The sequence below is a fragment of the Alligator mississippiensis genome, chromosome 11, assembly GCF_030867095.1.
Source record: "Alligator mississippiensis isolate rAllMis1 chromosome 11, rAllMis1, whole genome shotgun sequence".
Lineage (NCBI taxonomy): Eukaryota > Metazoa > Chordata > Crocodylia > Alligatoridae > Alligator > Alligator mississippiensis.
The window spans coordinates 21,780,634-21,808,075 of NC_081834.1; the positions used below are offsets into that span (position 1 = coordinate 21,780,634).

The 27,442-nt window shown below is 42.4% G+C and overlaps 1 long non-coding RNA gene across 2 annotated transcripts; it reads right to left on the reverse strand.

Annotated features, from left to right (window-relative positions):
• On the reverse strand, positions 1-27,311 carry LOC109280619 (uncharacterized). Of its 2 annotated transcripts, none has more exons than XR_009455441.1 (4): positions 27,008-27,311; positions 16,027-16,129; positions 1,551-1,676; positions 1-315 (listed from the first exon to the last, which is right to left on the reverse strand). It is a non-coding gene; the product is annotated as an uncharacterized LOC109280619 (long non-coding RNA). The 2 variants fall into 2 exon arrangements; XR_009455440.1 differs by lacking the exon at positions 1-315 and adding an exon at positions 442-669.
• Positions 27,312-27,442: the final 131 nt, after the last annotated feature.

A 27,442-nucleotide genomic window follows, 5' to 3' on the forward strand; every position in this document is an offset into this window, starting at 1 on the left:
ATGAAGTAATATTTATTTGAGAAGCAGATTCGCCATGACCTTCAGGCTGGAAGTAATAGGTATACCTTATGTGGCACTAAAACTGGTACAGCAGGTTGATTTAAATTGGGGACCAAACCAGGTTTCATATAGTAATGAAACAGCAGCGTAATTTTAGATGAAATCAAACGACTCTTCACTTTAGGAAAGGCTCAATGGCTACTGTTGTTTATGACAGGCCATTAGAGGCCTCTCAATCTGCACTCCGGGTTTCTGAGCTTCTGAATTTGAAGTCTTTGAGCATTTGCAAACTATCTGCATGTTTGGATCTTCATCCTAGAACAGAGCAATGGTAGGAGCAGCATAATTAGCTGTACAGTAATAATGCAGTAAAATTAACAGTAAAGAATAACTCAACTTTCCAGGCACACAACTGAACCTCCTATAACAATGTCTCTTGTAGATCTAAGTTCCTTCTTCATTGCTTACTTACATTATGGAAGCTTTAGGGAAGAGATGCATGAGTTTGAATCTGTAGTGATTTCATACGTAAAATTCTCTTTCATCCTAGGGAGAGTTCTCGCTGCACCCGCTCTGCATGCTTGGTTCATGCAATTTTACTCCCAGCTCCCTGTGTCCTTTAGCTACTGATGATAATCCAATCTAAGTTTTGGTTTGCTGTGATAACCACTATGGTGATAGAGAATGCAAGGATTTTACTATTTTTATGATAATTATGAACTCAGAATTCTATTTTTCATCTGCATGCATACTATTATCCATTGGGATTGAATGAGCTAAAGTCTAGTAAAGGCTGAAAGTTAAGTCATGGGTAATAATGCCTAGGGGCCTGGCTCAGTATGAAATCGCCAGCCCAAAACTGGATGGGTATTTAGCAACACTTCAGCAAAGACAATGGAGGACTCGGTCACTATATATCACCTTTTAATAACTGAGGCCCAATGGTGAATGAAAGAAAACAAGGTTTGAAGACTTTTTTTGAAGCTTTGCTGAAGAAAACAAGACAGGTGCTCAGAGAGCCAACACTGATTTCAAAGGAAGATAGTCTTGCTGCTGTGGTGTCTAAAGTTGGCTTGGTCACTCTGGCCAAAGGACTCTCCACTGCAGCTGATCAGTAAATGCAGATTTGTTTTTGAAAGTCTGCCAGCCTTGCTGCACTTTATTTTTGCATTAATACTCAAACATGGCTGTAAACAGAAGCATAACGGGATGCTTGAGTACGCTGGGCAACAGCATTTTAAAGAGCAGCATGAAGGACCACAGTGCAACTGCTGCTTTTTTTTTTGTGCTCTCCACACCACCCAGGGTAGGCACCTAGGGCAGGTGCTATGGTCACCCACCCCTTGCTAGGCTATTGGCTGTACCCCAAAGGCCCAGTCTCAGAGTTTAAGGATCTATTGGTCTACCTCTTATATAGAAGCTAGGCTTGGCATTGGCTTCCAGGTGCACTAAGAGTTAAAGCTGGGATCCTGAAAAAAACTGGCGAATCTGAGACTCAGAGAACATTCATCCCTTACAGAGGATTTAAACAAGGCCTGTGCACCACTCACCTTCCACTGAAAACCTATGTAGGATGAAAGTTGTACACAGACAATCTTGTCCTGGCTGGCCTTCCTTCTGGAAATTTCCAGAATAGTGATTTAGTGATTCTCAATGGAACAGTCCTAAGCCTTTGCCTGTTTTAGTGACATAGAATAATTGAGAATTAAAAACAAAAAGGCGAAGCTCTGCATCTCTTTCTCCTTTCATCTACACTAGTTACTACAGCTGAATAGCTTCAATGGATTATTTCATATCCACATATGTACTCTATCCACATAGAAAAAGTGCTCTACATATTAATAAGAGTGAAACAATGGAGTGCAAGTACATAATGATTCTTCTTAAGACTTACAGAATGTATAGAGAATTTTTAAAAATCAATAGCAGGGATATAATATTCCAGAGGATGGTGCATTAAAAAAATGTTATCTAAAAGTTATAGTTTGTAGCTCTTTTGTATTCAGGGCCTGAATAAAGGAAGAGGGAACCAGGTCCCCTAACTTTATAACAATAACTTAGGAAATACAAAATAGGAAAAAATAACAGAGAAAATATATACTATGTAAGCAAACTGTCTAAACTGAAAGCTTTCCAAGAGGTGTTAACAGCTCTTTGAAATATTCCATTGAGTTTTGCAAAGCCAGTTCAATTTCTATGAGAGTCAGTGCAATTAAGCTATAGCCTGTAACACTTCTTGCTTTTTATATCTGGGTTTGTAAATCCTGCAACTGCCTACCCTAACAATTAACTTTAATACACCTGAACAATTCAAAGTAAAAGCTAGCTTCTAAAAGACAGCCTTAAAATAACTGACTTCAGCTCAGCAAAGTGATTCCAATTTCTATGCCAGTCAGGATAATAATGCTGTAATGCTCTCTAACCTTTTAAAAACTAAAATTAAATTAAATTCCTTTCCTGCAAATTTATTAGAAGAAATGATTACACTTCAGTATCATCTGGAGACAGTTGTGCCTGGCTCCTATATGGAAACTCAAGGGACTTCAAAAGAAAGTAGGTAAGGCATTAGCATGGTCTTTCAATCAGCCACTTCTATGCAAAGGAATAGAATATATCCTACATGTTTGCATCAGTAAGATGACCAATTTGTTGAGTATCTAAAAAAAATTATCACAGCCAAATGTTGTTATTAGCAAAGCCCCTCAAAGATGTATAATATCAATTGCATAAGGCTAGCAAATTGCTCAGGCATTGAAACTGTCTGGGTATAACTTGAAATAGTTGCAATTTACAGGTTAGGTATTTGCTAAAATGGGTATTTGTTTCTGACAGGACATCACAATTGCCTCATTGAATAATATAGCACAACATAACAAAATGGGGTACATAGACAACATTCAACCACTCTCATTTACAGTGGCTGCACTTATGCTCAATTATGCAATCACATTGACACTTAGGCACCTAGAGGCACTTCTGGAGTGACATTAACTCACTTCAGCACATTCATACTCTCATTTCTTCTCATCTATTGCAGTTAGCCAGAAAAGCCATTTCACAGATTAAAAGTAGGATGAAAACTTTGCTAAACAAATGATGTAATTTATAGGAGAAGCCCTATTTTTTTCTCTAATTTTTTAAACCAGACTGTTGAGTTTCTTGTTTTCTAGTTTCCTCTAATTATTATTTCCTTCAGCTTCCCTTCTCCTTTGTGCTCAGCATATAAAGGTCCTCTCCTTTCAGACCATGTGTGAGCAATTTCTCCTGATGTCAGTGGATGATAGACACGTACAGGGGGAAGGAAAAGATTTTTATATTCATGCATATTTGTAACTAAGGCCCGGCTGAATGCAACATGTAAATATATGCTTAAAACCTTTGCTGAATCAGGGTCTACGTTAAAGAGCCTTTTACTCTGGTTTTTAGCAACGCATTTGGCTGGAGCAGTGATTAAGGTCTACTCTTCTACATTTATAAATGCTCTTTTCAAAACTGCTTTAACTAACCAAATGTGCAGGTTTGAAGAACCACCTGCCATTAAGAAACAAAATCGAGACTAGTTATTGTTACTTCAACCCCAACTTTACAAGCCTTTCCATAAGGCATAGTCAGGAGAGCAGGGCTTTTAGGCTTATACTGACAAGGTGCTGTGTGTGCCTCATGGGATAGGAAACATGGCACAGTATGTACATTGTGACAGACAGTACATTGTTCATATTTAATAAAGTTTTTATTTAATGTTAATAATGAAAATACAAAGCCCAACTTACCTTGCTAATGAAAGCAGCAATGTTTGTGGTTATACCTATGCTGGCTGGTACTCATGTGCTCTGTGGCTCAGCCTCCAAACCCAAATCTTGTGATTTACCTTCCCTTCCTCCCAGCTACACAAGTCTTTATTTTATGTATCAAGTCCATGCATTTTGCAGAGCTTGTGCCTGGTGTCCTGATCTATCCCATGTTCCTAAGCAGGCTGAAGACCTTTAGGAATCAGTCAATACTGCACTGTGCAATTTGTTTTTTCTCAATAGCCTCCAAGGATGGAAATTATTGCAGCCCACCATCTGGTACCAAAGCACGCTCTTGGGGGAGCCTGTACTGGTACATAATCAAGTTATGCTAACTGCTGTGCTCTTTGGTCCAACACACTGCAAAGTTGTGTATAGGGGGTCATGATAGCACCAGCAAAGCAGGTATAGATTGAGCTGTGCTGGCACTCTTCAGGGCAACTAAATTAAATAACAAAAGGGAAGTTAAAAAGCCCCTCTTTTTTTGGCAACAGGAGAGTGAAGAACAGTTGAAGCCACCAGAATAGGGAAGGGTAGGATCACCCATGGATGAGTTTCTTGACTCATGCCCTATACTGTGAACTACTTTTCAATACAGGTTTCCCTCACTTTATGCTGTGCATGCATTCCTGGAAAATGGCGCATAACTCGAATTTGCATAAAGGGAACCCACTTTGTTACTCTTTTAGTAACAAATAGAGTTACCTTCCAAGACCTCAACCATTCTGACCCCCAGACCTATTATTCACCAATAGCAAACAGTACACACAACACAGAGTGGTGATAAATGTTAAGCTAGCAGGACACTTAGAAGCCATAATGGGGATGGCAACTATGGAAACACAATGCAGACAACAAGCAAGGAGCACAGACCCACACAGGAGATTGTATTTTGGAGCGTGTCACTCCCGAAATGCATCACACAAAGCAGCTGACTGCGGGCTTCCACCACACTGATCGCATAAGAGTGAATTTACCTTGCATATAACAATTTTTTTATATAAAAGGGGTCATTGCATAAGAGCAAATTCACACATACAGAACCAACATAAAACAAGGGAAACCTGTACACCACTTGTATAAAAGTGCATAGAAGATTACTTGCTTTCATACACAGAAAATGAGCAGAACATGCTGGCCATTTCTAGACTTGTTCTAAGCAATAGACTGTTGATAGGGCTGGTGTTTTGGCCTTGGACATGCATCTATTATCCATATAAGCATTTATCTTCTTTTTATTGAAATATGTATGGTGCCTACATCATGTCTCTTACAGAAAGTTAGTTTGTTATAATTTTAGAACTATGCATATATTCTTAACAGTCTATGTGCACAGATTAATAATTAAACAAAAATCTTTGCTAAATCTCCTGCTGTATACTAGCTTAGATGGGAAAATAATGAATATATAATTCTGCAGACCTTACTGTTAAAGGTGTAACTCCAAGTGAATTGATATTCTAATGTTTTTGTATGGGTTTCAGTAAAGTTTAGACTGAAACCCATTGTTATCTTTACTAATACTCAGTAAGATTTTGCTTGCAGGATAGATCTGCACTGGCATTGGACAAGAGGCGCACAGATGAAACCCTGCACTGATCCATTTGAACAAGCTATTAAATAAGCCATGCTGGCAGGGTGTGCAATCATCTAAGCCACTTTTTAGTATTTTTAGGCTTAGCTTAGTCAGTATGACAGCACTGAACACAGCATAATTATCCTAAACCATGTTGCTGTGCAGGAGAGATGTCAGTTGACCTAGCTCTGACCTCTTTGGGCTTTGAAGGCTAAATTAATTCTATGAAATCTGTTTGTTGAAGACAGAGGATTTAAATCTTGGTTGGCTTGGAAATTAGCCAGATATCCGCCACAACTTTATTGCAGTGTAGGATAAAAGGTTTGCCCTGCATCCACATGATTGATATTGACTTGGAAGTGAATGTTCCTTGTATGCATTCAGTGAACATTGTCATCTTTTCTTTTAAGCAGAGGGAGTTATATACTCTACCACCATATTAGTGTTCCTGATGTTAAATACATGCATCTAAGATACAGCTCAAACATCTCTCTACATTACAACACTGTATTATTGTCTGGTTCAGTGTTCCTCAAGCTCTGGCCTGCAGGTCAAATCCAGCCCATGGAACTTTATCATCCAGTTGGCAGAGTTCCCCATTGGTCTAGAAATATGGCAGCAGGGAAGCACTGAAAGTACAGATGGACCAGTGCATGGCCAGATCAGCATGTGGGATCAAGTCAGTGCACAGGACTGGGATCATGCCCTAATGCTGGTCCTGTGCTACTCATCAAGCCAGGAGTGGGCGAAACTGGTCTAGTTCAAGAAAATGCTGGTAGAACTCAAAGGATTAGGGCATTACCAGCTATTACCCACTTTAGTTATCTTCACTTACATCCATGCTACATAACACTGCATAGGAGTCTAGCCCCAAAACTCCAAAGAAAGAGTATTATATAAATAGTGGGAGAATAACTTTATAGATGAACATAGACTGGTGTATTTCACACTGATACATGTGTCAATGGAAAAGTGCACCATGGGGGAACAATGAACAGAACTGTAGTTATCACCTACTTTTTCTGTAGTAATAGCCCCTAACTAAACCAGCTTTATGCTGCCCTACTGGCAAGCATTATGGGAGAATAGATTCCCTCTACCATTTAAGACCCTGCCTCTCCTGAGCCATCTTAAACAAATGACACAATGTTGTTGGTCCAAGACAACCGCATTGACACAGCCCAAATGGTTATTCACCTACTGAGCAAAAGATGATGCCAAGGGTTCTTTCAGCAGTTGTCACCGTGCAAAAGGACAGGGGGGATGACTGTTGGTTCAGATTCCTGTAGGCAGGGGCTGAACAATGGCATTTGGTCCTGGCATTGCTCAGGGTGTCTCAATAAGGAGTGCATACAGTAGGGGTATGCAAAATGGGCCGTGTTCGATTCAGATTCAGCCTGAATTGGGGACAGTGATTCGATTCATTGATTTGGATCACTGTCCCCGATTCGATTCAGCTGAATCCAAGTCTGAAGATTCGATGCTGATTTAGAGAATCAGCAATTCAGCCATAGACACAGCTTTGTGTTTTTTCTACATACCATGAGGTACCAGGCATGGCTCGTGAATGCTGTGATACTGGGGTGGATGGAGCATCCCACAGGAGTGGGGGGGGACACGTACTTGGGGGTGAACTCATAAGTGGATCAGAAATACTTCCGGTCCACTTCCTGGTCCACTGGAGAGCACTCTAGGGAGGAGCTCCCCAGGCTCAGTGATTGGCCGCAGGGGGGACCCTGGGTGCCCCCCAGACCCAGGAAGCACCAGTTGCTAAGCTAGGGGGTATGGGGGGGTAGTTTTCCTCCCCAGTGGACCCAGAAGTGAACCAGAAGTGCTCTGGTCCACTTCCGGGTCTGCTGTCGAGTGCACTGGGGCTCTCCCCACGCTCCTATGGGACACTCCATCATCACAGCATTGATGAGCCACCTGGTACCTTGAGATGTGTAGAAAAAACATTTAAAGCTGTGTCTATGTCCGAATCACCAAATCTTTCTAAATCTCTCCAAATCGATTCTGAAGGTTCCAATTCAATTCAGAGAGATTAAAAGGTCTCCTGATTCAATTTGAATTTGGAGATTCAGCCACTGAATAGGGCTGAATCTCCACTGAATTGAATCAGGAACCGAAGCTTTGCACAGCCCTAATATATTGTTATTTGATCGTCCTCAATCTGCATCTTCCACCTGCTGTATGAGCTGTTTTTCCATAACTGTGACAGAATGACCATGGTGATCAAATCCCAGAGAAGGCCTAGCATGGGCAACAGGTGCCCTCTTAGCCAATCTTGTTGACTGGGGGGGTTCCTCCATGGCCAATCTGATGGGGGGGGCGGTTCCCCCATGGCTGATCGCAAGTCAGCTGGCACTCACAGGAGGAACACCAACACTCCCGTTTGCCCCCCCTGCCCATCATCTAAGCGGCGAGCACAGCTGGTCAATGAGTGCACCCCCTATGCATCGCCACTGAGACCCAGAACTGTTTTGGCCTGTGTGTGGCAGGTGGATGGGAGTGGGTGGATATCCATGACACCAGCCATAACAAAGCTACATGGATCTTTGAGGAGTGGGGGGCTGTTTACTCTTGCTGAACTAGTGACCTTAGCATCACAGACAATTTGGTTGGGGAAGAAGGCAGTCTAATTTATACAAAGCTGATTGTCCAGGGTTCACCAATGTTGGTGTCATCAGAACAGTCAGATCAATTCTTATTCCTGTGTTACCACAAGGAGCAAGCTTTCCCTCACGCTCTCTTTTCTGCAGTGCTTTTCTTGCTGACCTCCCAATGAAAGGCCAGAATCCATGACAAAATATGGCCTGCTGCTGTATTCTGCCAGTATCAGAAACAACTGTCCGTGAAAGGGGCATGAGATTTTCCTGACACCTAAGCAACAGTTGGCATCCTGAACCTTTTTATACTGTTTTTTACATTTGTTATTTGCTGGTTGCCAGTCCTGGTTTTGGCCATGGAGTGCCATCTGAGACCCAATGGCTATATAGATTATTCACTTTTTGTCTACTGCCAAGCAGATTCACCTCAGAGTGCTAAAAGGTCAACTGCTTTCTCAAGCCTCCTTTTGGTTGACAACATTGTGATGGGTTGATAGGGGTTTTCATTTGTTGGTGGGTATACCAGTGCGGAGACGGCCTAGCATACAATGGGATGTGCGTATGTCCTATAGATACTGGACTAGGTCACATGCATTGACCCCAGAGCAATTGAGAATGGGTGGTGAGGTAGAGCAGGCATCTAGTGGAGGCCTGTAAAGTACTATGGGGTTTTGTTCAACTGACCATTCAACTACACCAACATGGGTGCGCAGACAGATGAAACATACACTTACACGTACCAATATTGGTAAACTCCAGATTCATTCCAGGGTAATTCCATACCTGAATCAGTGTATGTATATAAGATTAGGGCTTTGCATCACTTGTTTGCTATTTTTAATATCAGTTTAATGTTGATAATGCTGGCGTAGATGTTTCATCTCTTCATTCCATTAGTGTGCATTAAGACGATCCATATACGGAACAGGTGCAGAATGCTAAGTTCACACTCTTGCTTACTGCTGAGTAATGTCAACTGAAATGTCAAATACTGAAATTAGTGCAAACCCAAGCTGAATGTACTGGTTATCTGGAAGGTAGGTGCTAAGCTCTGGTCTTTGTGCCAAAAATGCAACTCTTATGAAATAGCATTACTTCAGAGTTACTTCAGATGTTCACTATTAGGATTAATACTACATTATATTTTTTCTGTCCTCTTTCTTCTCTTAAATATGTCAGATCAAATCTAGATTGCTTTTCAAGAAGGCATTAATTGATAAGTTCTGAATGCTTTTTTTGAGGGCATCAACATATCCTGAATATTACTTCTAATCGGATTAACAAGATAAAGAAATCCACCTACCTTAGTCTTTGAAAGGACTTTTAATGCAATACGTAAAGCAAAGAGGGACAAGTGTCACAATGAATAGTTAACTGAGCATTTGTTTCCATAATGAGAAATTAAAAACTAAATACACAAGCCCAAGATGCTGGCCCAAGAAGTCAAGTTTATTTTTATCATTGTGTCCCTTTATAGATTAGAAGCAGCTCGCTAATTTTAGCCTTATGTCTTTCCAGTGTCTTTCAAATTCTTCCTTTTGTTTTCATAGGAGAAAAGGAGGCTAAAGGAGCAATGAGAGAAAAAGTGGTGTCCGTGATAAGGCAGTAAAGAGTAAAGGGGAAAAAAAAGTCTAATTAAACGGAGAGAAGACAAAGGAAAAGAGATGATAAAATATGAATGAACCATAGGAGAAAATAAAGCATAAAGAGAGTCAAAGGAGCCAATATAAATGGAGGAAAGCAAGACAGATATGGAAGCAGCAGTGTACCCTGTCTGTCACTACATGCCAGTTTCATTCTCAAGGGAGAAATGGATCCTTCATGCACTTTGTGTATTATACCCCAGAGGCCTCCCCGAGCCTACTTCTGACAATAAGCAATGCTTCTCTGCAAAAAAAAGTCAATGGGTTACTCACACATGTGAAGAACTGCATAGAATTAGTAGTGGTGGCACAATCACGCCCATAAGATTTTGCTTGCTAGAGCTGCTGCAGGGTGTGAGTGCTCCCTTAATAGATCACAAAGCAATTTTCCTTATGCAAGTGTTCCCTTATATCAGAGGGAACACTTCCATTCTCCTTGACTGCAGGAGTGGGCATATGGGGCCAGATTTTTTAAGCTGTTGAGTTTTTGGAAGTGTGCAGTTATCTATCCCCCCAATTCTAACTCTATAGGAGTTCAATACCTATGAGCCTATCTGCCTCTTTGTGCACTGAAATACCTTTGAAAATCTGGCCCTTAAAAAAATAACATAATTGTTGCTTTGAGAAGCGCCACCAATGATGGTGCAATCTGATGGACTGGGTTAATAAAGTTATTATATTCCCTGTTGTACCCAGACAAGAACCCCCTTGCTGTAAGTCTCAGTCATATTAACTACTGGCCTAACAAGGAAATGTTGAGTTCCTTTGTGAGACCTTGCCTATATGAGCATTTTACATTAATTTAACAAAAAGAAGTGCAAGACACTACATCAAAAAAGTACATACTAGCAATAGTCAGTTTTCAAATCATAGTTATATTCCTATTTAGTGAAATAAGTTCAACTTAACATTTAGGGAAAATTTAAACAACGGCTCTCCAAAAACAAAAAAACAACAACAAAAAAAGGCAAGCTATGCATGAAGTGGAAAGTACCACAGTTAGTCCTAAAGATTAATTTGATGGCCTTTCTGCAAATTAACTGAATCTGTAAAGCTACAATTGCAATGAATTGTGGGCTAAAGCCTTCCTACATCCAAAATGCAATCCAAAAGTTCCCTGCGCAATGATCACCTAATCATGAAGGTGCATAAACTCATCAGACACTACCTTCTTCACCTGAAAATTCGATCAGTGACTGTAATTCTGGATTTGGAACATGCCCAGCACTATGCTGGTCTGAACAGCTTGGCACCCAGCCCTAGGCCCTTTTGGATCCAGAAATGAAGTAGTGTGACTGTTAAATCACAGGAGAATGTACATTCAGGAGGCATGTTCTGGGTGAAGTACCCTGAAGCCCTCCTGTTGAAGCTAGGTCACCGGAATCAAGAATACAAGATTCCTGGGGCCAGAAAGAGTAAGCAACAGACAGCTTGTTTCTGTAGCCTGCAAAGTGATGCAGAGTGATGCAGGGATGAGATAGGAAAAAAATCCTGGTTTCTAATCCCTGCTCCTATAATGTTTTATGTACATTACACAGCCATTGGTCAAAAAACAGAAGAAGGGAACAGGACCCAGGATTCCCCTCCCAGAGATGAGTGTCCTAACCACTAGGCAACAATGCTATGCTCCCTCTTGCTTGCTCTCCCTGGCCTGTGTCCAAATGTGCAGGGGCGTGTCCTTGCAGTGGCAAAAATAGTAGTGGCACAAATTTGTGCCGCTACTTTTTGCAGCAGTGTATGTGCCTGCACATGCGCTTTGGTTAGGTACAAGTTGCCCCACTTCAGGCAACCTGCCCTTCCCCAGCTCCTCCTGGCTCCTGGAGGAGCCAGGGCACAACTGCAGGAGTAGAGATGTTCTGGCTGGCAGCTAAAGCGTCTCCCTGGAGGACCAAGCCTCCATGTCTCCTGGCATATGTTCCTGTCGCGTGCACCATACAGCTTTTTTCCTGGCACTTTTTTTTTTCTATCAGGATTTCCCAGTAGCAAACTTTGGCCCCACAATGCAAATATGCAGTGTGAGGCACATTTTAGTGTTCCCCAAGTGTGGTTTGCAGCACCACAAACTACACATGCCTTCGTGTCTGGACGTAGCCCCTCTGGCCCTATGAGTCTTTGATTATTCTCTACACAGTCTGATCTAGACCTAAAACTCAAGCCTCCCATTTCTTGTGGGAATGCTTTGATCACTAAGCAATTAAAAAACAGGCAGCACCAATTCCCCGTGCTGGATTTTAAGAACCATTTTAAGCATTTACCATGAGAGATGATGATAGGCTCTGCATCCCAAGTAGATAAAGGCAATTCTCTTATAGCCTGAGTCATATGTCTAAGCTCCAGAAAGAAATGGGAGTTCAGAAATACTTCAATGCTCAGCATTTCTTACTAGCCAGCTCTGGGCCACTCACTGCTCATCGGGCTGATTTGTTGGAGTGCCTTTCTGAGGCATCTAACTTTCTCCATATATGTTATAGGGACCCATGCACTTAACCCTGAGCTTTCAATTCCTTCTGGGCTAGGGACAGACATTAAACATAAACCAGTTTAAGTCATCAGAAACGGGTTTAAACCTGTAACAGAACAGATGTTCAGTGCATATAAACTAGTTTGAAAATGGCTGAAACCAGTTTGAGATAAACCTGGTTGAATGTAGTATCAGATTTAAATGATTTGGGGCAAACTAGTTTATGCAATGTCTGTCCCAGACCCCTTGCTGATTTAAGTTAAATCAGACACCCCAGAACCTTGGCATGCTCTCTTGGCTGGGTGGGGCTCTCTGCTCCACAGCAGGGCTGACCCCTCCCCTCTGCTCCCTCGCTGGAGCTGAGCAGAGACTGCAGGCATCTGCCTGGCTTCCCCTTGCTCCCCACTTCCCTCCCCCATTCTTGCTGAGCAGGGATTGCCTTACACAGACACCTCTCAGCAGTAGCTAGCAGACTGCATGCTGGCTAGGGTCCATGCTATGACAGACATGACAAAGGCAGAATCAACAGGTAGCTGGTAATACCCCTCTGTTGTTTTCTTAATGGGGTGATAAACACTGTGTTATCGATTCCCTGCTGACTGCTCAGAAATTGGGGGTGGGGGAACGTTCCCTAATCAGAGCGTCCTGCCAGGGCCTGGCCATACCCCCCTCAGCTCAGCACTATGGAAGGGAAGGGAGGGCTGCTCTAGCGACCCCTGGCTTCTAACCTGAGCCACTGTGGGCATGTGCCTGCATTTCTGGGATGTGTGTGTGGTTACAAACCAGTTTGGCTTAACCAGGTTAGACTAACCTGCAAAGATTGAATCAATTCAGGCTCAGGCATTTTGAATGTCTGTCCCTAGCCCTGGTGCCTAAGGGCCTTGTTACATGTTATAATGTGACCTGCACAAATGTTGGTTAGTGTTAGTGCTAGCTCTAGTTTGGTGCAGTCATATATTCAGGCCAGCAGGAGCCTGGAGGACTGAAAGGTAAGAATCTCCCCGCTCCCATTCTGGGCTTCCCTCCCATTTTTTGTGGCTGCCTACACCATCTGTCTCTCCTGCCTGCCCAGCCCTGGCCCCTGCTGCCAGGCTTCTGCTCTGTTCCAGGTTGAACTGGGCAGTGAGCAGGGATCTTGGGTGTTGGGAAGGGCTGCAGGAGGGGGCACAGGGAAAGAGGGCAGTGGGTCCAATCCATGCCAGTGGGGAAAGTGGGGTGTATACACTCAGGTGTAGCCTAGAGTGGCTAAACCTGAGTGTAAACACAGATCAGAGTTAATCATGCTCTGGAGTGGCTGTATCTGAACCATGTAACAAGTGCTTAAAACTAGTTTCAGGTGTTAATGTGCAGACAATACAGGTCTTAAGAACTCCAGGAGCCACCTAAAATTATCATGGAACAAGGTACCTAATTTAGAGGTACACAGGTCCATCGTTGGATCTGGCCCTCAGAAATGCAATAAGCCATTGGACCTACATGCAGGATCATGGGGACGGTGGTCAGTAAGCAACATCACCATAGGAAAATTATAGTTTACTTGCTGCTTCTAAACCAATCCTTATTCTTGCACAGTGCTAGGACATTACAAACGGATAAAATAAAACCCTAATACTTTTCAGGCTACTTGCAGTCTCTTCTTCTCCACTGTCTGTCCCATCTTGATGTATCAGGGGAAACTGTGAATAGCTCATTTAAGTTCAATGTTTGGAAATTTCCCATGTTATAGATTTCTCTGTTCCTCAGCAGTGTCAGATGAAATGTGCCACTTGTTCAATTAATAAAATTAATTTCATACAATCTTATTTATGTTGAAATCTTACTCTCTGGCAGTACAAGTGAGCTGTACACTTATTCTTATCAAGTAATTATACAGGGTAAGAGTAAGAGGTGAGTGTACACTATCTGTGTGTTTACATACCATAAGAGGTTAGCATGTCCCAGCTACTTATAGATTTATATTCACACCACACTGGCCACTTGGGAAAGTATTATTGTCTACATCTCTAGATAGAACACTGAGGTATAAAGAAATTAAGCAGCTGCCCAAGGTTATACAGAAAGTTTGTGACTATGTTAGACAATGAGTTAGTGTCTTACAAAACTATCCTTCATAAGTCTGTGTCCATGTAGGGCTGTGTTCTGGAAACAGTTCAGACAGGGAATGGAAAACCAGTAGTTATAATAAAATCAAATGTTCATATGCATATCTTGGTGGTTACATTAAAATCATTTTAATGCCTCTGCAATAAATGTCCAGTATTATATATGGCATCCACCTGTATATAGTTAACAATGCTTTTGTTCCCGTCACATCCTGGTCCTTCATTGTAGCAATAAGTTGACCCGAAATACCTAACGCTAGAAAACTGAGCAAGCACATGGGGCTGCATTGTGCAGATCTGCTGAAAATAGGAGTGTTTTAGGGAAGTCTATTATTAACAATTAGCCACTTATTGTAAATTCTAGCTGACATATCTCATTAAGTATAGGCCAAAATAGACTTGGGTGATCGAACCTCATTTTTAATAGCTTTTCCTAGCGTTCTGCCAATTGTTATCAGGAAGCTAAAAATTGTGCCTGCCACTAGGATGCCTACTTTATTCTTGCTGACTGCTGAGAAATTTCAAAAGACTGCCCTGCCTCCCCTTGTGCCTGACAAAGGGTAAAAACCAACCATGTACTCATGATGGAGATGGGCTTTTAAAAACCTCTCAGCAGTCAGCAGGACAGGGAGAGTAGTGGGGGGTAGAAGCAAAAAATATTTTTCATTGTAATTTCTTCTACATTAGAGCCCAGAGTGGTTTATGACATTGACTGCCGCCTTCCAAAACCCATTCTGCTGTGCAGAAGTTGGACTGAACAGTTGGTCCAGTCAGAATCTAAACAATAACTCATTGAAGAAGTGTCAATAATCACGCTTCTCCCTAGAACCCAGCAAAAAGTCAACCTTTTCAGGTTATTGGACTAATTTGAGGACTCTCTTTTCATAAATGAAATCATGACTGATTTTAGGCTGACTTTTATTTATATTTAAAAATAAAAATCACAGGCTCAGGATTCATGTGATGTTCAGATGGAAACAAGGGATTATGGGAATGTTTTACGGCCCAAGAAGCTACTAAATATTGCTGTCCAAAAGTTGCCACTCTTTGCTTTGGATATCTCTAACATTAAAGCCTTGCAGTCTGCACTTTCACACACCTAATTTTCAGTTGCCTGAAGCCTGATCCTCATTAAAGCAAATGATGAATGTTTTCTGCTTGCAAATTATTCTCCTGCAGCCAACAAGAGCTGGCACCTGTGGAGTCAGTTGCAGTTCAGTGATGATACTGGTCTAAGACCATTATTAGTATTTGGTGCCAGCAGTTCTTTTACCATGGCCAAGCTCATAGATAACTTCAGCTGGCAGTTCTATTACATCTGCTCTCCACACTGCATAGGCCACGAGGTGACTGGCTGTGGCAGAAGAGGCATCTAGTCCCTCCAAAGAGAAAGTGATCCTGAGTCAGCAATACAAGTGCATCAGCCACCTTTGCTTAAATCAGATGGACTAGGGCTCAGCTTATTCTAAGCAACCTAGTTGTTTCCCTGTTTATATAATTAAATAAGGTTGGTATCCAGTAGCACTGATGGTCAGATTCTTGCAGCCTTGTTTCTTAGGATTTTTTTTTTTTTTTTTGCTTCTATTTATAACGTGTTTTTCCCCCCCAAGGTGAAGAGGCAAAATTTCCCTAGAAAACAGGCTCATTGATAAGGTTGCAGAGCAGTACACCGTCTCCTCTCCAAGCATTCAAATAGGCAATCATGGTATCTGTACTGATTGAAATAATCTCTCTCAGCCCCTGTAAAAGCCCAGGATAATACCTTCAGCCTCATTCCTTCTATATTATCTATAATTAATTGTAATACATTTCTTCCTCCTCCCCCTGCCAAATAAAAGGACTGGACTCACCCTCCACATACTTCAGTACATTTAACCAATTTCCCCAATAGCTCTTCTTCGGTCCTTTGCCTCTTCTTCATTTTCTTATGGATACATGCTTAATGAATGACACCTATAAAAATCAGAAGTATTAAGAAATGATGCAGATCCTTTCAGTAAACACCATTTAAAGGAGGCCTGAGGGAGGAGTGAAGCCTACCATCTGTAAGCTACTCAGTCTGAATAGGGAAGTAAGGAATAAAAGCTGGACACAGTTAGGAATAAACTCATTTCAGTCCCTCATATTTAACTGCATTTTTGAAGAATCAAGTTATGAGGAGGCATTTTTTATTTTTCTCTTAATACCTTTTTAAAGACCACACTCGGAAGGCGAGAGGCAAGTATCTAATCCTACTAGAGACCCTTACCTGATGATCTGTGACAGGGAAGAGTCTCACAACTCTCCTGTTCCTTCAAAGAAGCAATTTAAATAACTAATTAAAAGGTTGGAAGAGGGAGGGCGAGGTTCAGAGAATATACTCAGAGAACCTGGATGACGGCAGCAGCAAGAAACACGCTTGTTCCATAGCCTGTGGAGAATGTGCTATGACAGCCATCAGTAGCAGAAGGTGGGCAGCTCTGATGATGAAGGAAGCCTGATAGGTCTCAAATATAGAGGGAATCTCCTGGTGACAGTGAATTTTTATATCATATTGCTTCCATGTTGTTATAACAGCCCAGCAGTGAAGTCAGGCATACCACATAACTCAAAATTCAGGGGGTGGAGTTGGTATCTGCTTCCTCAACAAACTCCCCTGTAAAACAGATGGGCCACCTCCAAATCACTTTGCCATGGAGAAATGGGATCATCTCATGATACTTTGAAGGGCCACTGCCTGGAGAACACTTTCTGATCTCCCTGCCTGATCAGACCCTGTAACAACAAGGGTTTTCAATCTATTGACCATGGGCTCATTTAAATAGGCCAATTGCCTCAAGCCCACCCAAGGCGATGATCTGTTACTGCGTGATTAATCAACCATTAAATTTATAACACAAATAGGGTGCAATAGCATGGGCCATCTATCAAACCCTATGACAGTTGGTTTAATCCCTGAACAAAAACCCAGATCCACACATCAGTGGGGGAAAGGATATTTATTAAAGGGACAACAAACAAAAACAATGATAGTAACCACAACAACAACCACAATCAACATTGCTCTAATTACTTGACAGGATGAGCCATTGGCCTCCCTGGGCCCTCCAGTGCTCAATCTCTGTCTGTCAAGCTATCTCCAAAGCTAGGGACAGGAGTTGCATGTAAACTAGTTTAAGCCATCAGAAACTGGTTTAAAATCTGTAACAGAACAGAAGTTCAGTGCATATAAACCAGTTTAAAAATGGCTGAAACTGGTTTAAGATAAAACTGGTTGAATGTAGTACCAGACTTGACTGATTTGGGTCAAACTAGTTTATGAAACTTCTGTCCCAGACTCCTTCCTGGTTTTAGTTAAATCACAGTCCCCCAGCATGCTTTGCTGTGCTGTGCTGTTTGCTCCAGCAGAGAAGAGTTGCAGGTGGGGGGGGGGGAGGACAGCCCCCACCCCCAACAAACCCCGGCTGCGGCTATGGAGGGGGGTTAAACCCCCCTTCCCCCAAGTACAGAGCTGCCCTGCCCTGCCCTGCACTGCCCTGCCAAACTTACTGAATGTTACTGCTGGCTGTGATTGTGGACTACACATCCCAGAGGTACCTGGAAGCAGGAAGAGGAAGAGATGAGCAACCCTGCAGAGTCCTTCTGCTGTGATTCTGGACTGCAAATCCCAGCGACCTCAGGGGCATCAGGAAGAGGAAATGAATACACAGATAATGCTAGCTGTGTGCCAAAGAGAGATGCTCTAGTGCCCCCTGGCATCTGGACTGAGTCACTGCAGGCATATGGCTGCATTTCCTGACTTAAAAGTGAATGTGTGTCTAATTGTTTCCTAATTTAATCTCTGCAGTTTGGACTAAACTGCAAAGACTGAATCAATTCAGCCTTGGGCTTTTTGACTTTTAGCACTTAGCCCAAGGGAGCAAGGCACATAGCTCCACCTACATGGAAACAGACACTTAGGCCTCATACAGATACTTTGTGCACATATACACACATCTTCAAGAATTGCAGCATTTAAATGCACTCCCACCCACATTGCACACCTTTAGTCAGCCCCAACTCTCAGATGTGAATGCTTCCAATATCCACTCAATACTGAGCTAAGGGGAGAGCCATCCATAGCTGCTTCCAACCTTACTGCTTGCAGGATATTGACTCTCCCAGGCAAGCTCACTCACTCTCTAGCACACTCTTCACTCTCTGAGATGGGCTTTTATGTGCCAATAGCCCAGAAACAGGCATCATCCTCACACCGACCAATCATATGCCAGTGCATATGCTACCATTCCATTGCACACTTCACCCTACTTGTCAATCACTATTTCCCTCGGTTTACCTTACCAGGAGAATACATTCCTCTCTCCAAAACCTACACAAGCACCGTACATGCTCATACCCTCAAAGTAGGTCAAATGACCACATGAGCTCAAGAGTTCACAACATTCTGGAATTCTCTGAATGGTGCGACCTACTGCACATGCTTAATCACACAAAGGGGAAGAGCTGTACCAGAACTGGGCCCTGCACTCCTTATCAAATTAAGCTGTTCACACCATAGAAAGAGATGTTGATAGGATGTGCCTGCCTTCCACAATCTAAAGTAAGTTCCAGAGGGTGCAGAATGCCTGCTGTGCTGAATTAGGAACTGGGATTTTTAATTAACTAGAAGACTGTTGGGGTCAGGTCAAGCTGTCAGAAGCTGCTTGGAGTTAGGTGAAATCAGAGCCCTTTAGCTCTCCAGGTATTTCAGAACCAGAAAGATTAGAATCATTGTGATTTTATTTTCCCCTAGGTACAAATCATCGAAAATTAGGGTTCAAAGGGACCTCTGGAGGTCATCTAGTCCAACTCCCTGCCTGAGCTAGGATCATGCATAGCTAAACCATCCCATACAAAATTGGGGAAGGAGGGCTGGGGGGGCACGAAGGAATCCTTAAAGGAGTTACTCACTCTTTGTCAAACTCACTCAGCAGAGACCAAAATGTACTGCTTTCCCTAGAATGAGGCAATAAACAGGGGCTTGACATCATAGGAAAGGCAATGTTTATGAAGCCTCTGAGACAAACAAGCCTCACCTACATGCACCCAAGTCTGACAATTAAGCTTGGAGGCATCCTGAGCACAGTACCTGCTCTCAGTCTTTCCAAGGACAGAGAGCCAGAGAGCAGCACTAGAGTATACACTCCAGACCCCTCTACGCTGTCTAATTGCAGGTATTGTGTGTACATGGAGTGGGAAGGAGAGGTCACAGCTTGTTTCTCAGCAAAGCTTGCATACTCAGCAGAGAGGCAATATAGGCGTGGCCTCAGCACCCAAGGAATTATTTGGCAAAGTTCGAGTCAAGCAAAGAATCCAAGTTAATGACTTCCATGCGACTCATCACATGTATGAAGTGAATCATGTATTTTATTTGCCTTTTTGTTTTTTGGTGTTGTTGGCTAGCTAAATACAACCCCAAATGAAATCAGGCACAAAACTCAGAAATTTCTTTATTTGTAAACTCTAGACATGTATTTTCCTCTTTTTCTCCAGCCAGGAGAAGTATTTTGGCAAAGCTCTAATTGCAAGCCTCCTGCAATAAGCATTTTCAGAAGGCAAAAAATCATGAGTGCACCTGCCCAGAAATGACACAGAGAATTGTGCTATTGGTAGATTATGTCATCAAGAGAGTTCTGACAATAAACAAATAACAAAAAAGGAGTTCAAGTGAATTAATTTAATTTTCTGAGGCCAGCAGAAACAACTGCAGTGCACAGTCCTTGCCAAAGTACACTTCACTTTGAAATCCTGCTAAATAAATAGATTAACAGATATTGTCAGAAAGCTGTGATGAATTTTTCTAATCTGCCTACAGCCTTTTAAGTGTTTATCTACAAAACTTGCTTAGCCACACTAACTAATACTTCTGGAAATGTTCCTTAATACCTAGTTTACTTTTAATAGAACTCTCCACATAAATCGTGTTGAGTTCTATACTTGAAAAGGGATTTACACCCAGGCGGTTTCCATCCCAGTGAACATAAGTTCAGTACATACTACATATTTTTAAAATAGTAGGTTTCAAATGTTTAAGGTTTTCTGTTAGAAAGAGAGGGGACCAGATCCCCACCTAGTGTTAATTGAGGTAATGCCACTGATTGACACCAGTGAGGGAGCTGGCCACAAATATTCTTTTAGTTATAGAAGAAATATAATTACACCCAGACATAGTATGCTAGGAACAATAAACTAGCATGTGTTTGACACTACATTTCCAGACATTTTTAGCACCTAAATGTCCTAGAGCACTTTAAATTCCGTACACTTCTCTCATTTTACTTCCTAGCCTTATTTCCTTAAACTATCACAGCTTGGCCTCAACTCCTCAAATGGTCTTGCTCCCCCCATTCTTCTCCCCCTCCTCAACACACACATACACACACACAGCTGTATAGGTATTAGCAATCAAATCTTATAATTGGTGAAGAAATAGATTAATCAAACACCTATGGCAAATATCTATCCCAAACTACATACAACAAACAATTGCATATAAAATGGAAACAATTCCATATAAAATGGAAAACCTGCTTGTGGTTAAAGTAGCAAATGAAGTATTATTTAAGGGGAGGCGGGCGGTGGGCAAGGAGGAATACAGATCCAGCCAACACAGGATGGATGTAGCAGGAGAGCAGAAGTACTAATTTGGCTGTACTAAGTGATAACTTCATAGCTATATCTGCTGGCTTTCACTTGTATACTTTGACAGGTGCTGGTCTTGGGTATCCTAGTAGTTTCTAAGTGTGCTCATCAGCAACTGCTAAGATTTGGAATGACATGTTCCACTTGCACCTTTTTCCCTACACCAATTTTTATCTTGCAATTAAATCCTTCATCCTTCTGTGAAAGAGGAAGTATACTACCCATTTTGGTGCCCCATAGGGCAATGAGGGTAGGAGGATCATCCCTTTTGAAATTATCAGAAGGATCTCTGCAGGGTGCTGTGCTTCTGCTTGGACACCATGTGATGCTGCTATGCTCATTCTTTCCTTCAACACTGCGCCAAGCTTCTTTTTGACCAGGGATTTTCATTCAGCTCTGACTGCTTACTGTTTTTATGGATAGCTCAAGATTTTTTTTAGGGATTCTAGGGACAGACATTTTTTATGCTGAAATTTTAGTGACTGTCCATAAATGTACAGACAGTTAAACAATACACTGAGTATTAGCCTGAGCAAGGTACAAGAGCTGAGGACTGTGCTAATAAGTAACTGGCCTGTAGGAGTAGAGACTGAATAAAAGGAACCCAACAACACTGCACACACTCAGGGTTATTGCACATTATACATTATAATTATTATGCATGCTCAGTCCTAAATGATGCAAGGTGACTGACTGAAATCAGTAACACAAAGCTTTGATTCACATAAGGTTATGATTTCACCCTGGCATATTTTAGCTTTTATTTACTAGAATGTCCATTTTTCATAGCTTTCATAGACATAAGGGCTGGAAGGGACTTCAAAGATCATCAAGTCCAGCTGCCTGCCCCAGGGCCAGGAAGTCAGCTAGAGTCAAAGGATCCCAGAAAGATAAGCATCCAAATTCACATTCATGATCTATATATTCATAGATTGTAAAGCCAGAAGGACTTTGGAAGATCCTCAGGTCCAGGCCCCTGTACCAAGCAGGAAAGATACCTTGGGGTCAGGTGACCCCAGCGAGGTGACTCTCTAGTCTCCTCTTGAAGATTTCCAGGGTAGGTGATTGCACCACCTCTGGAAAGAGCTTATTCCACAGTCTGGGCACCCTGACTGTGAAGAAGTTTTTCCTAATGTTGAGCCTGAATCGATCTTCCAGCAGTTTGTTGCCATTACTCCTGGTTTTCCCCTCAGGTGCCCTGGTGAACAGTTGCTCACCAAGCCCTTGATGTACTCCCTTAGTGTAGCGGTAAGCTGCTACCAGGTCCCCTCTCAGCCTTCTTTTCTTCAGGCTGAAGAGTCCCAGATCCCTCAGCCTTTCCTCATACGGCTTGCCTTTTAAGACTCTGATCATATGGGTGGCTCTTCTTTGGACTCTCTCAAGCTTGTCTGTGTCTTTGTTAAAGCATGGTGCCCAGAACTGGATGCAGTACTCCAGCTGCAGTCTCACCAGTGCTGAGTACAGCAGAAGAATCACCTCAGTTTTGCTGGAGATGCATCAATTGATGCCTGCCAGAATATTATTTGCCCTACAGGCTCCAGTATCGCACTGCTGGCTCATATTCATACTGTGGTCTGTTATTGCTTCCAGGTCCCTTTCATTCATAGTGCTAGTCAGTTTGATTCCACCAAGCCTGTAGGTGTGTTTTCATTAATCAAAACTAAAACAGGGACACCTGGGAATTTTATTTTCATCCAATTCCTACAGCTACATCTTCCACATAGACATTAATGGCTGTTCCCTGAAAGAAGAAAAGAGGCGTAATATCATTTTGTGATGAGTCATCAATGACTCAATGTCTAGATGGGAGGAATTACCAAGTAGGGTTCCCTAGGGGTCAGTCCTGGGTCCAGAAATTCAACCAAGGTAATAATTTAAAAAGAGAGCGGCAGCGAGAGCACAAGAGCAGCAGCGCGAGTGGCAGCAAGAGTGAAAGAGTGGCAGCGAGAGCAAGAGAGCAAGGCAGCAAGAGAGAGGCAGTGAGAGAGAGTGAGAGGATGCACATGCACAGGGGCACACAGTGAGAGACAGTGAGGGTGAGAGAGAGAAAGAGAATCCTACTTTCTTTTCTCCCTGCAAACCTAGTTGGAAGCATCTTACCTCGTTGTCATGATGTAAGCTAACTCTCCACCCTGGCCACCATCAGTATCTACTAGTCCTCATTTAACTTTATAGAACATAATTGTGACCTGATTAATGTTCCAAGACGGGAACCCATTTAAAGAGCACAGGATCTAATAAGGTGGAAGATTGATCTGTTGAACCCCTGTGCCAACTTCTTGTGAGAAGAAAAGAAATCAATGTTTCCAGTATAACTTTTTGTTATCTTATGCAGTGATAGTTCAGCATTAAATAACTTGTATTATTTGTTTCCCTCCAACTCTGTGCCCTCACTTTATAGATATCTGTTCATAGGAAGAAATTGCCAAGAAGAAAGGTTTTGAAACTCCTCTTTCCAAACCAGGAACATTAATTTTCCTATTCAGCAGAGTAGATATGGAAATCAAGAATTCAGAATGGTTTGATTGTTTAGCCTCTGAACAACCTTTACAAACAAAGGCAGCCAGAGGTAAAACCAGTTATCTGTGGCCAGACACACGTTAAATTGTTTCTCTGATAGATTTGTAATTACATGCAGAAAGTTGATGTCAAATTATACAAAGGGTCTGATTTCAACACAAAATCCTGGAAATTCGAAGTCAAATCCATCACATAACTAGTTTCCTCAGGATATTACAGCTAAAGTAGTTCTATCAAGTGTCTCAGAGCAGTACAATATGCCTTACATTATAGCCAATGACCAGCACTGCAATGATTAAGGTTAAGAACCCTTTTCTGTTTAAAGGTAGATTTGCTAATTGCTCTTAATCCACATGTTCTTAAATTTGTTGCTTCCTATAAGTCTGCTAGGAAAAGAGAGAGGAGGTTGGGAAGTCTGGGCCAAAAGGAGGGACAGTGTGAAAATAGATAGCTGGGCAAGAGGAGAAAGGGGAGATGGGTATAGGAGGGAGCAGGGGGATGTGTCAAGAACTGAAGGAAAGTTGTTTCTTGAGGTATAGCTGAGCATCTCTCCACATCCCCTGTTGGAACTGAGCCCTGGAAGAACTTGTCTGTCTAAGGCAGTATGAGCCTTTCTTGTATACTGAAATTAAGAACGGGATAGGAGCATCCTGTTGGGGCAATCTTAGCCCCTTTCCCTATTCCAGAACATGGGTATGCTGTAACCAGTACTAAGACTATGGAGCTTCATGCATATCATGGTCTTTCAAGCACCCATACTGGGGAGGGGAAATGAGAACAATCACTAGCAGAAATACAGCCATTCATACCTATCAGAGCAATTGTTTCAGGCTGTATTAATCTCCTTAAAGTTTTCTTATTCCATTGGATATCTCAATGTGATATTCTCCTTTACCTTTCTCTGATTCTTTTCCTGTTAGCAGGTTACCTTTTACAGATACTCATGCTTACTCAGATTTTTTTAAAATTGGGTGTACCTCACAGGTTTAGGATCGTTTGAGACATGAACGACACATGCCACCAGAGACTGGGGGGCCACAGTGACTGCCTGCAGGCGGCAGCAGCAGGGGTGTGGCAACAGCAAGCAGGGAGCTCCCACAGGCAGTGACTGCAGTGGCAGTGGCGGGGGAGTGGCAAGCGCCAACCGGTGGTCAGCAACCACCTGCAGATGCCACCAGCAGTGTCAGCCAGTGACAATCGGCGCCTGCCCAAAGACACCGCTGGGGGTGTCAGTGGCAAGGGGAGAAGGGTAATGAGCAGTGACCACCCGCAGGCACTGCTGGCAGCATTGGTGGTGCTTTTTTCAGGGGTGCACTGCCAATCTCAGGGGTTGCACGTGCACCTGCATGCATCCCTTACACTTCGCCAATGGTTTGAGAACATTTGAGGAAGGGGTCTCAAGATACAGCAACCCGTAATAAAACAGCATTTTTTAACCTTGAAAAAGTTCAAATTAAAAAAAAAGCGAAAACTCTGACCTGCCAAATCAAACTACTTCTCTGACTGGACTTCATGGAGTCTTAGCTTTGGATGCTTACCCAAACTAGTGCATGGTAACCACTTCAACTTCAGAGAAACACTATTGAGTGCATTACTGAACAAAAAGTTTAGTCTGCCCCTCTTTGTAGAGTTGAACACAAAGGACCTGGAAATTTCCCTGCCTTCAAGGCAGGCCTGAGTCCCTTCCTCACTCTCTTATAGAAGCTGGTATCATTAAACTATTTCTTGAACAACTAGTATGGCCAGCCATATTTAATGAAGAGGAAGTTAGAGGAAGTGAAATAGTTGTGGAGCTAGCTATGTAGGAAAACCAGATGCAAAGGTTCATTCTTGCCACAACTAAAGGCTGTTATGAAAATATGAATCCCATTTCCTGCCCCCTGGTAGAAGCTAGGAGGGATTCTACTGCCTTAGTTTGATCTAACTTCACCCTTCTGCCCACCCAATGGGAGTCAGGGTTTGGAGGAACAGGCTTGAGAGTAACCCTTGTTTAAACTTCTGAAAACCAGGAAGTACAGAATTAAGGTACATGCTACTCTTACATGGGTAACTGGCTAGATATGGTGGTAAGTAGTAGAGGGGACATAGGTGGGGCAGTCTGTCCTTTCAAAAGGAGGCTAGATAATCACCTAGCCAGGGTGGTTGGACCCCAGCACTCTTTCCTGCCATGGCAGGGGGTCGGACTTGATGATCTGCTGAGGTCCCTTCCGACCCTACCAACTATGAAACAGGAAAGCCATCTAGGTGAGGTGCAAGCTCTGCTTCAATGTATATCTTGGAGTCCATAATCAAGTAAAAAAGAGTGTGACGTGTGGGTGTGGACATGTAAACACTTAAAGCCCTTTCAAAAAGGGGAATATTTCAAAATGGGAACAGCTGACACATTCTAATTGTTACAGGTGAATGAGCGGAGAATGATTCAGATTTAGAATACCTGCTCCAACTTTAACACAAGAGGAAGGAGGGTTCAAGCTGGAGCAGGTGTTCTAAATCTGATCATTCTCCACTCATTCGTATATAACAATTGTGCCAACTGCTGCTCTTAAAAAGGGAATCCTTCAAAAAGGGGGCTCTAGGCATCCATATGTCCACACCCTGTGATACATGTATACAGTAGAATAAAGCACCAGACACCAAGGAACGAGGGTGCAGAGAGAAGTGCTGCTCCCTGCTGTAACTGAGAATCCTTTGCAGGAAATGTTTAGAGTTACAACGATCCCCTGCCCCCAAACACTGGTGTTGACTTGGTTCGGGGAGGTGGAATCTAGCTGCTGGCTGCAGCCTGTTTCTCTGAGCATTGGCTCCTCTTCTTTCCCAGCCTGTCCCTGTTTCAGAATGGGAGGGTGGAAAGGGAACAGAAGGAGCTCATTCTTGGGGTCCCCAGCCCAGGCTGGAGGATAGGGTAGGTAAACTGAGCCTCCCTACCTTGGGTGGGGAGGGGGGGGGGTTCCAATACACCTGCCCACCCTCGAGCAGGGGCTGAAAAAGCCTCAAACCAAGTTACCTCTGCTCCCTTTCCCTTCTCCCATTCTGAAAACAGCTTGAGGCTGGAAGACAGCAGAGACAGAAGTTACAGTGTTTCTAAATATCTTCCTCTGACCCCTCATGAAATAAGAGTTCAGATTTTCACCTGATCAGCCTTTTTAAGCTGTCTGCAGCCAAGCACTTGTGTTTGACCACAGCTATAGACTGTTTTCTGTGGCTAAATCAGGTAAAAATTCTCACTTCTGTCTGTCCCCAATATGTTTATATACTAAAAGCTAGTAAAATACTTATGATTTAACAGAACAAGGAGAAGAAATGGATCTGGAAATAGCATTGCAAGAGAGGGGCACAGGACAGAAAAGGGGACAGAGGTACTGACTACACTCTTGTTCTTAAAGAGTTACTGTAATCACTATACAATTAAATGGTGCCACAGTTAGATTTTATTTTGTTTGGGGGCATAGATCATGCCTATGGTCTCTCTAACTGATCTTGACAGCTACTTACCTTAACCTTCATTTAGTAACAAATGAAGGTTTCTTTTGTAAACCTATATAGCGATAATAGGAAACGTAATGCTCCCTCCCCACCAAAATACCATTTCTCTTTCATATTAAAAAACACTAGGAAATATACTAACAACAAACTTTGTTGAGAGATACTCACGCTTGCTCAGGGTACCTTGTACTCTTCCAGAATACCAAGCAGATTCAAACTTCTGAAAACCAGGATAAGGTGCAAAATAGACTCGATCCTGAAAGTTGTATGTACCTGACTTTTAGTACAGAGATCAACGAAATATATGCACACATACATAGAGCCAAGCTAACCACATATTTAGCGTGTTTTGCTGGATTTGAAACTGAGTATTCCACACTTGGCAAGATTAACTCCTGGATGAGCTATCCAACTAAAATAAAACTGTAAAATACCAGTAACAGTGAAGCTGGAGACTTGAAGAGTCATTATTTCTGCATTACTAGGAATGACCCGAAAGCACATAATTATTTTTGGGGGTGGGACTTGAATTCCTAATTCTTCGAAATTGGCTTGGATATACAGGTTAAAAAAAAAAAATCACCTAAATAAGATCTACTCTGT